Source organism: Octodon degus, unplaced genomic scaffold (assembly GCF_000260255.1).
Source record: "Octodon degus isolate 3935 unplaced genomic scaffold, OctDeg1.0 scaffold00021, whole genome shotgun sequence".
Classification (NCBI taxonomy): Eukaryota; Metazoa; Chordata; class Mammalia; order Rodentia; family Octodontidae; genus Octodon; species Octodon degus.
Window position 1 is genome coordinate 14,194,905 of NW_004524597.1, and position 9,794 is coordinate 14,204,698.

Genomic DNA, 9,794 nt, shown 5'->3' on the forward strand with positions numbered 1-9,794 from the left:
GGGGAGAAAAAGAGGTGGTGGGAAGAAGGAACAGGGAAGAAGGAAAAAGGAAGCATGGCTTGGCTGCAGGTGAAGCTAGAGCCAGAGGCAGTTGGATCAGCTAGGAGAGGCTCAGATCCTCTCAGGATGTGTGGGCAGCCATAAGAGCCAGTCCTTCAGGCGAGCATCCCTGATGAGGTCATAGGTCATCAGCTCAGCAGTTAACAGTGGCATTACAAACAACATTGAGAGGCCCTTTTTCTAGAGTCTCTGAAACCCAGCCCCTTGGGCAACAGTCTTGGAGGCATCCACAATGCTCTGGTATCTCCGACCATTTCCAGCTTGGGGCTGAGCTTGGAACTGGACCTTTCCTATATCTGTGGGCTGGGCCATAGCACAGCCAGGGCACCCATAGTGCTGCCTGCCAGGAGGCATCTCCCAACACTGGCAAGCTCACATCCCTTGGTATAGAATTGCTTGACAGAGTCATAGTGACTGATGTGGGCAGAGGAAAGCTCATGTGCTGTACCAGACCAGCTACCAGTCCACTGTAGAGGCTTCTAGGCCCCTCAGTGAGTGCCATAGGTAGGATGGTGCCTGGCGTGCTTGGCATGGGGCACAGTGTGCACTGGCCCTTACCCTTTGGATCTGCAGCCAGACTTTAGAAGTCTCCAGAGGAAAGGTGAGGAGATCTGCGATGCTGGCTGCTGTGCCAGCCTCTGGGAACTTCACAGTGGCAGTAGGGGACATGTCTGTGCCCTTGAATCCAACCATGATTCTGATTTCCCTATCTCTCAGCAGATGGAGAAAAACTAGAGAAGGGGCACCACCCTCAGTCATCAAGATGAGATAGAAAAACTGCTGGAATCTGGCTTTGCAAGGTACCAGGCCGAGGCCTTCAAGATCAAGCTTCTCGAAAGGCGTCTTGTTCTTCAAAGCTGCCAGTTGCTATCATGGCCTGTTCTCCTTGGTCTTCCATGGAAAATGCTGAGAGACCAAACACATAAAGATCATACTATGTGTCTGGGCTGCAGGGAGATGCAGTGGGCGGAGGGCAGGTGAGGGCAATGCTGATGTGGGTGGATGGGAAAGAGCAGCTTCCAGGGCTTGCAATGCTAAGTTTTAAAGGCATGATATCACTTACATTTTCTAGTAACTGGAAAACAGTGTAGGTTTTTTACAAGAGGAGTTTTATTTTCAGAAATGTAGGGTAGTTTTAGGTTTCTTTAAAAAGAAAGTTTTGGGGCTGATGAGATGGCTCAGTGGTCTAAAGCACCTACTTAGAACAAACTTAGCAAAGCAAAGGGACCAAAGCAAAGGGACCACGGTTCAATCCCCCAGCACCACATGCCAGCCAGGGTTGCCCCCTGGTGGGCTAAGCTGGCCACACACACACACACATACACTAAATAAATAAAATTTAAAAAAAAAAAAGTTTTCCCCAGGTGTGGACCGGTTGTAATGAATTGTTATAATTTTATGCTGTCTCAACATTTTAAATATAAGTTGGACTTTCTCGCATCATAAATCTCAATCACCCCTCCATGCTTGCTTGCTTTCACACTAGGAATTGAACTTAGGACCTTGCTGAGTTCAAGCAGGCACTTGTGCTGCCGAGCCAAATCCCTGGCCCCTGACAGTTTCTTGTCCTACACGTGCACACAGTCTCTCGGTGTGGCCAGTCACATTCCTTCCTATACAGCCACTTTCAGGTAACCACTGCTCGATGCAGGCTTCTACCCTTGCTCTCCTGACTTCTCCCGCTATGGACTGTACAGGAACACCACAACAACCATTACTGTAGTAGTCAGCTTTCCATCATTATTACAAATACCTAATGTAAGACTGGGCGTGGTGGCACGAGCCTGTAATCCCAGTGCTTGGGAGGCTGAAAACAGGAGAATCACTATGAGTCCTATCTGTGTAGTGAGACCCTGTACTAAATACATAAAAATAAAAATGCCTAATGTAACCAGTTTATATAAAGAGAACTGATGTTTTAGCTCACAGTTTTGGAGGTTCCATGATGGGGTAGATCTATTACTTTCAGGACTCTTGTAGGGGTGTGCTGTTGGGGGGCAGCTCATCAAGGTAATGCTCCCTGACAGAGCAAAACCATGCATTTCATGGCAAGGAAGCAAAAGGGAAAGGAAGAAGGAGGGGCTGTTCCTAATATCCTCTTTAAAGGTACTCCCTTGGCCAAATCAACTCCCACTGAGCCCCATCTCAATGTTTCTTCCACCTCCCAAGCAGCACTAGGGGCTATGCTTTTAACAAATGGGTCTTTTATTTTTTATTGCAGATATTTATTTACTTATTTACTTATTTTGTATTTTAGGGAAGAGTCTACAGGGTGTTCAGGGTCTCACTACTAGATTGGACTCATAGTGATTTTCCTGTTTACAGTCTCCCAAGTGCTGGGATTGAACCCCTGGCCCCTGTGCTTGTTTGCAGACACTTTAATCTGCTGAGCTATTTGGCCAACCCTTAATTTTTTATTCTAAAGAGAAAATAAAACACACTTCCAAAATAAGATAATAGGTTAACCATTGTAATACATTGCATATTATCTTTAAATTAATTACTCAGAGTATAGTATATAGGGGTTTAATTGTCAAAACTATTAGCACAGGGGCAGGAGAGATGGCTCAGTGGTCTAAAGCACCTACTTGAAGCAAGCTTGGCAAAGCACAGGGACCGCGGTTCGATCCCCCAGCACCACATGCCAGCCAGCCCCGCCCCCTGGTGGGCTGAGCTGGCCACACACACACACAATAAATAAATGTAATAAATAAAAATAAATAATTTAAAAAAACTATTAGCACAAACCATTCTTTTCAATGAACCAAGAGAAATTAGTAGTATAACTATTATATATATATACATATATATATATATATATATATATATATACATGCTTTCTCCTTTTCTCCTTTCCCCCATCCCAATTTCTCTTTCTTTCTGAACAATTTCTTCACATTTTACAGTATCTGTTGTACTTGGATCTTATTTACTCTTTCAGCCTTTCACACTAGAGAGACAATATATTTGTACATGTGCAAATGGTTTATTTCACTTATGAGTATGGTCTCGAGTTGCATCCATTTACCTGTAAGTCTCAAGTTTGTCCTTCTTTATGGCAGAGTAACACTCCATTGTACAAAAAGGCCAAGGGCCGGGGAGATGGCTCAGTAAAGCACTTCCCCGTATAAAAAGGCCACATTTTTTATCCATTCCCCAGTTGATGGGCATTTGGGTTGTTTCCAAGATCTAACTATTATAAATTGCGCTTTGTAAACATAGATGTGTATATATCTCTGTGGTACAATGTTTTTAGTTCTTCTGGGAACATATCCAGCAGAAGAATAGCTGGATCAAATGGGAGCTCCAATCCTTTTTTTTTTTGGAGGAATTTTCACAGTTTTTGCACCAGTCTACATTCTTACCAACAGTGCAATAGGGTTCCTTTCGCATAGTCCCTCTAGCATTTGTTATTGGTTGATTTCTTGATAATATCCATTGTTTCTGCAATGAGTTGGAATCTCAGTGTAGTTTTAATTTGCGTCTCTCAAATGAGCAGTGAAGGTGAATATTTTTTCATGGATTTATTTGCTGTTTGTATTTCTTCATCTGATAACACAATAATATCCCTTGGTTACTGAAGACTGATTATGCCCTAAAATCTCCCAAAGGAGTGTCAGTGAAGGCTTAGAGTCAGGTAGTATGATTTTAGGACTTCAAGAGAATCAAAACCCTCTAGCATAATTTAAGATTCTCTGGGAACTAAGACCAAGATCTTCTCTGGATGGCTCATATTTATTTAGTTATAAAAACAAAGGAGGGGAATACTGAAGAAAGGCAGGAATCCGAGCAGGACCATCCAAGGACCTTGCAAGTCTGCTCAAAGACTTCTCCAGGTAAGGCATTATGTTAATTTAGGAGGCATGGTGGCCCATATCTGTCATCTCAGCATTCCAGCGGTTGAGGCAGGAGGATCATTGCTAGTTCGAGACCAGCCTAGGCTACAGAGTGAACTCAAAGCCAGTTTGAACTATGTAGTAAGACTCTGTCTTAAAAAACCAAAAAAATTGGGGTTGGAGCCAGGTGTCCATAGCTGGGGCCTTGACTTGTCCTGTGAGGCACCAGCTTCATCTGCCATCTATGTACTGGGAATTGAAGCCAGGGCCTGGATAAACTATATTCCTCACCCTTTTTATGTTTTATTTTGACACAGGATCTTGCAAAGCTGTGAGTTTGTGATCCTTGTGCTGTAGCCTGGGATTAAGGCAAGACCCTGTCTCAGAAAGAAGAAAAGAAAAGAAAACAATGCAATCAAAGTTACCTTGTTCTTTTCACACCTCCTGGCCTGTTTTTCCCTTCCAAGCTTCTCACTCCTAAATGCCTAAGACTCTTCAAGATACAATCAAACTGGGCCCCAGTGCTTTTCTTCTGATAATATACATTCATAAATCCTATAGATTTCCACTTAAGGAAATAGTATTATTAATTAGGTGCTATATCTCTTAAGTCTTAAATACATGTACATATTTTATATTTTAACCTAGTCCCCTAATGGGCAACCTGACAGACACCAGGAATACATATCCTAGATTATCTGTTGCGAAGACACACCCAAGACCACTTAACTATCCTGCACCCCAAACCAAAATGTGACCTACCTACAAGTGCTGTATGATTCATGACAGATCTCTGAGGACAAAGTTCAGGGAAAACAATGAAGATGTTTTACTTTGCACATTCAGCGAACTGATGTGCAATACCTGGTGGCAGACTGCAGGGGATGAATAATCCCTTTTGTTTTCTCAGAATTGTCTTTAGGAAAAAAAAAAAGAATTGCCTTTAGAGACCAGAGGAGGAAATCTTGTATACTTCCAAGTCTTAAGATAACTACCACATGGGACTAATTGGGATCTTATGATTTAGAGCTCTTCTTGTACAATTGCCCTTTGCCAAGGATTTGTACTTTCTAAGTTTCTCAGTAAATGTTCTGTGCTTTCTCAGTTCAGGGCTCAGATAGACAAGAGTTCTGAGACCTGTGCTGACTACATCCAGCCTTGCTGTCCTTCTTGCGGCTTGGATCAACCTGCAACACACAAGTATCCACATTCTTTTTTTAAAATATAAAATATTTTTAAAACATTTTTAGTGTATAATGATCACATTCCCTTTGGGGAATTTGTCCATGTGCACAACATACCTTAGGTGTTTTGGGTTGTTTTTTTGTTTTGTTTTGTTTTGGTTTTTTAGGGAAGGGTCTACAGGATGTTCAGGGTCTCACTACTGGTCAGATTTGTAGTGATCCGTCTGTTTAAAGCTTCCCAAGAGCTGGGGTTGCAGGCATGCACCACCACACTGAGAATTGAACCCTGGTCCCTGTGCTTGCCTAAGCAGGCTCTTAGTCTTATGAGCTATCTTGTTGGCCCATAAGTGATTATTTTTGAGGGAGCATCTCACTATGTATTGGAGGCTGGCCTCAAACCCACTGTGATCCTCTTTTCTCAGCCTGGGATTACAGGTATGGGCCATACGTGGCTCCTAATAACTATATATCAAGACTTTGCTTTTTTATTTACAGTGGTCCCTCACTTATCATGGAAGTTATGTTTCAGACAGCCCTGTGATAAGTGAAAATCAGTGAAATAGGGGCTGGGGAGATGGCTGTGGCTCAGTAGAATAAGTGCTTCCCTGGCAAGCGCAAGGGCCTGAGTTCAATCCCTTGTTCTACCAAAAAAAGCACAAAGTAGCAGTGCTATATTTACTTTAGTATTTATATATATTTTAAGGTTTTATAAGCCTTAAATTAGCTGGGTGCAGAGGTGCATGTCTATAATCTCAGCTACTCAGGTGGATTAGGTAAGAGAAAAACAAGGTTGAGTCTAGCCTGGGCAAGTTAATAAACAATAGGAATGTCTGGGGTATAGCACAGCACTTTCTGGGTTTGATTTTTAGTGATACCAAAATAATTCCCACACTCTTATAAATCTTTTACACACGTTTAAAAACACTTCTTTTTTTTCTTTTTCTTTCTTTTTTTTGGCAAAACCGGGAATTGAACTCAGGCTCTTGCGCTTCCCAGGGAAGTGCTTATTCCACTGAGCCATCTCCCCGGCCCCCTAAAAACACTTCTAATGTTCTTAATCATTTTCTAAACTCATAAACTTTATATAATGTTAATAACATATGTATACTGTATGGTACAGTATGTATTTTATTCACTGAAGAAATACATACTGTAGAAGCTAGGAATATAGCTCAGTGGCTTAAGCGCCTGTGTGGCAAGCACAAGGTCCAGAGTTCAAGTCCTTGGCATGTTAACATTTTTATATATTTAAAATTTTTAGGCAAAAATTATTAGAACCATAAATTAGAACACATATAAATATGTATACAGTACTGTACACTACCACAGAATCCCATGATCTAGCAAAAAATCTACAATAAATAATTTAGATTACTATTTTTTGAAAATGCACGGAACAGTGAGTCCACACAAAAAAACGCCGGCAAAATAGCGAGGGACGACTATAATTATAACCAGCAAAGAGTATAATTTTCAGTCCCCCTCTGTCCCTCAGGTATGCTAATGTCTAACTGCCTGCCTAACATTGGGATTAGAGACATGCACACTATATCTGGCTTGATCTTTCCATAGGTAACAATTGGACATACCTCAGGATAGGAATGCTCTGATTTTTTTTTTCTTAGAAAAAAAGAATGCTCTGCTAAATACTTTGCTCAATGTATAGAGCATTTGCCTGGCAAATGGATGGGAGTGGCCCTGACTTCAATTCCTAGTAGGAAAAAAAAAAAAAAAAAAAAGGCCTTTTAGAGTTAAAAGCCCGCATCTTCAATACTTATTTGTGACTCAAAGCAAATAAATATTTTTAATGGCTTAAAACCAGAGGCCTCATATGGCTTAACTAACCATGGACACAAGAACTGCGCCCCAGAAAAGATGCAGAAGATGCAATCACCCGGCTGGGGAGATAGCTCAGTAGTATAAGCACTTGTCTGGCAGGTGTAAGGTCCTGAGTTCAATCCCCAGTACCACAAAAAAAAAAAAAAAAAAAAAAAATTGGAAGGTTGAGATAATTAAAACAAACTCTGCTGAGAGCTGAACCCTTCAGACAAAACGGCATGTGTTAACGGCATGTGTTTCTGATTCCAGCTGGCTAGCTGCCTGGTGTCTCTCTGCCAAGCTGCACCCTCCTGCTGGTGGAGACTAGAAAGCCTAACTGTGTTGGTCACAAAGCCAAGCATTCAAGACAGAAGGGGATCTTATCTTTTCCTTTTTTTTTTTTTTTAACATTTATTTATTGTGTGTGTGTGTGCGCGGGTGTAGCCAGCTCAGCCCACCAGGGGGCGCAGCTGGCTGGCATGTGGTGCTGGGGGATCGAACCACGGTCCCTGTGCTTTGCCAAGCTTGTTCCAAGGAGGTGCTTTAGACCACTGAGCCATCTCTCCAGCCCCGGATCTTATCTTTTCCTTCTTATGATAAACCACGCAAAAATCAGAGGTGGGGAAAATGCTGACCATTCCTGGGAGGGTATAGATCAGTAAGCAGTGACTATGCAGAACCAAATTTACAAGAGCAAAAAAAATCAAAGAATTAATTCTTACAGTTGTTTTTCTCTTGACAATCTGAATTTTAAAAGGAAGGGACGTGGGCTGGAGAGATAGCTCAGTGGTCTAAGCACCTGCCTGGCAAGGGCAAGGATCCAGGTTAGATCCCTAGTACTGCATGCTGTACCAGCTCTGCAACCCTGGGCCCCTGCCTTGAAACAGGGCATAATGGCACATGCCTGTAATCTCAGTGCTGGGGAGGCTGAGACAGGAGGATCACTATGAGTCCTAGCTGCATAGCAAAACCCTGTATCAAATAAATAAGTAAATAAAAAATATTTTAAATAATTTTTTAAAAAGAAAGGAAAGGACAAATTGTGAGAGTGGGTGCCCCTGTAATCAGGTGCTCCAGAGAGAAATATGGTAGTGTTGACTTGAATAAGAATTCCCAGGAAGGGGCTGGAGAGATAGCTCAGTAGCATAAGTGCCTGCCTGGCAAGTACAAGATCCTAAATTCAATCCCTAGTACTGGAAAAAAAAAAAAAAAAAAAAAGAATTCCCACTGCTTCTGGCTTTTGTCAGTTCCCTCAGAATCCCATACAAAGGCTTCAGAGCAAATGAGGGCATCCCAGTCTTTTAGGACTGTATTCTCCTTACTGGAAACAGTAGGGACAGCAAAAATCTACCTCCAACCTCTGGGGTGGGGGGGGGAGTCTCAGTTTAGATTGAGAATTAAATTGACAGTAAGACAGGTTATGAGATGAAGAGCATACAAAATTATTTGATACCAATTTTACGTAAAATACAGGGACCGGGAAGATGGCTCAGTAGAATAAGTGTCTCCCTGGCAAGCACAAGGGCCTGAGTTCAATCCCTGGTTCTGCAAAAAAATAAAAAACACCAATGTTATGAGGCACAGGAGGCCTCATAAGGATATGAAAGAAACATTTACTTATATACAGAACTGGACAAAGAATAGTGAGAAGAAACAACTAAATTATGTGGGGAGGATCAGATGATAAGAGTTATTTTAACAAATTTTGTACAGATACTCATCTCAACTTCTCAACCTTGATGATAAGGTAATTGTATCTTTCACATGGAAATTTCATCTGATGCTTTTAAGAAATAGCATGAAGTTTATTCTGCACTTGGTGGTGTTTTTTGTTTGCATGTTTGTGTGTATTTGTTCTTTTTTTTTTTTTTTTTTTTGTATTTTAGGGAAGGATCTACAGGGTGTTCAGGGTCTCACTACTAGATCGGAAGTGATCCACCTGTTTACAGCCTCGGAAGAACTGGGATTACAGGCGCATACCTCCACGCCTAATCTCAGTTACTGTCTCAACATGCCCCAAGGGCGGGGCAGGCATGGCAGGACCAGGGATCAAACCCCTGACCCCTTTGCCTGCTTGCAGGTGCTTTAATCCACTGAGCTATTTGGTCAGCCCTTGTTCATTTGTTTTTGAGACAAGTTCTCACTATGCAGCTCAGGCTGGCTTAAACTCACTTTGTAGCCCAGGCTGGCCCCGAACTTGCAATGATCCTCCTGCTTCAGCCTTCTAAGTGCTGGGATTACATGCATGTATTACCATGCCCAGCTGCACCTGCTGTTTTCTCAGGTGCTTTTAACTTAACTAGTCAGTATGTGAGAATTATTATTACTATATATTTTTTGTCTTTTTTGAGACAGGGCCTTGCTATGCAGTTCAGGCTGGCTTGAACTCATTTTGTAGCCCAGGCTGGCCTAGAACTTATAACACTCCTCCTGCCTCAGCCTCCCAACTGCTGAGATTACAGGCATGCACCCAGAATGATACTTTTTAACTCATTCATGCCACATAAGGAAAGTACCCCTTCTATTACTCATTGTAAGCACTAGCCTGAGATAGCTCAGTAGAATAGTCACTTGCCTGGCAAGTGCAAGGTCCTGAGTTCAATCCCCGGTACAAAAAAAAAAAAAAGAAAGAAAGAAAGAAAGAAAGAAAGAAAGAAAGGAAGAGAAGGACTGAGCTTTCCCGCCCGCTCCCCCCTCCCCCCCAGGGCTGCTCCAGCTGCACCGAGCTCACTCTGAGCTCCTGGCTCCTGCTAAGCTTGCGCGGCTGCCACCTCCCTCAGCCACCATCATGATTATCTACCGGGACCTCATCAGCCACGATGAGATGTTCTCCGACATTTACAAGATCCGGGAGATCGCGGACGGGCTGTGCCTGGAGGTGGAGGGCAAGATGGTC

General features: G+C 42.5%; 1 pseudogene; it reads right to left on the reverse strand.

Moving 5' to 3' along the window:
• Nucleotides 1-240: 240 nt before the first annotated feature.
• LOC101590156 lies at nt 241-753 on the reverse strand (annotated as a pseudogene).
• Between the last annotated feature and the right edge of the window lie 9,041 nt (nt 754-9,794).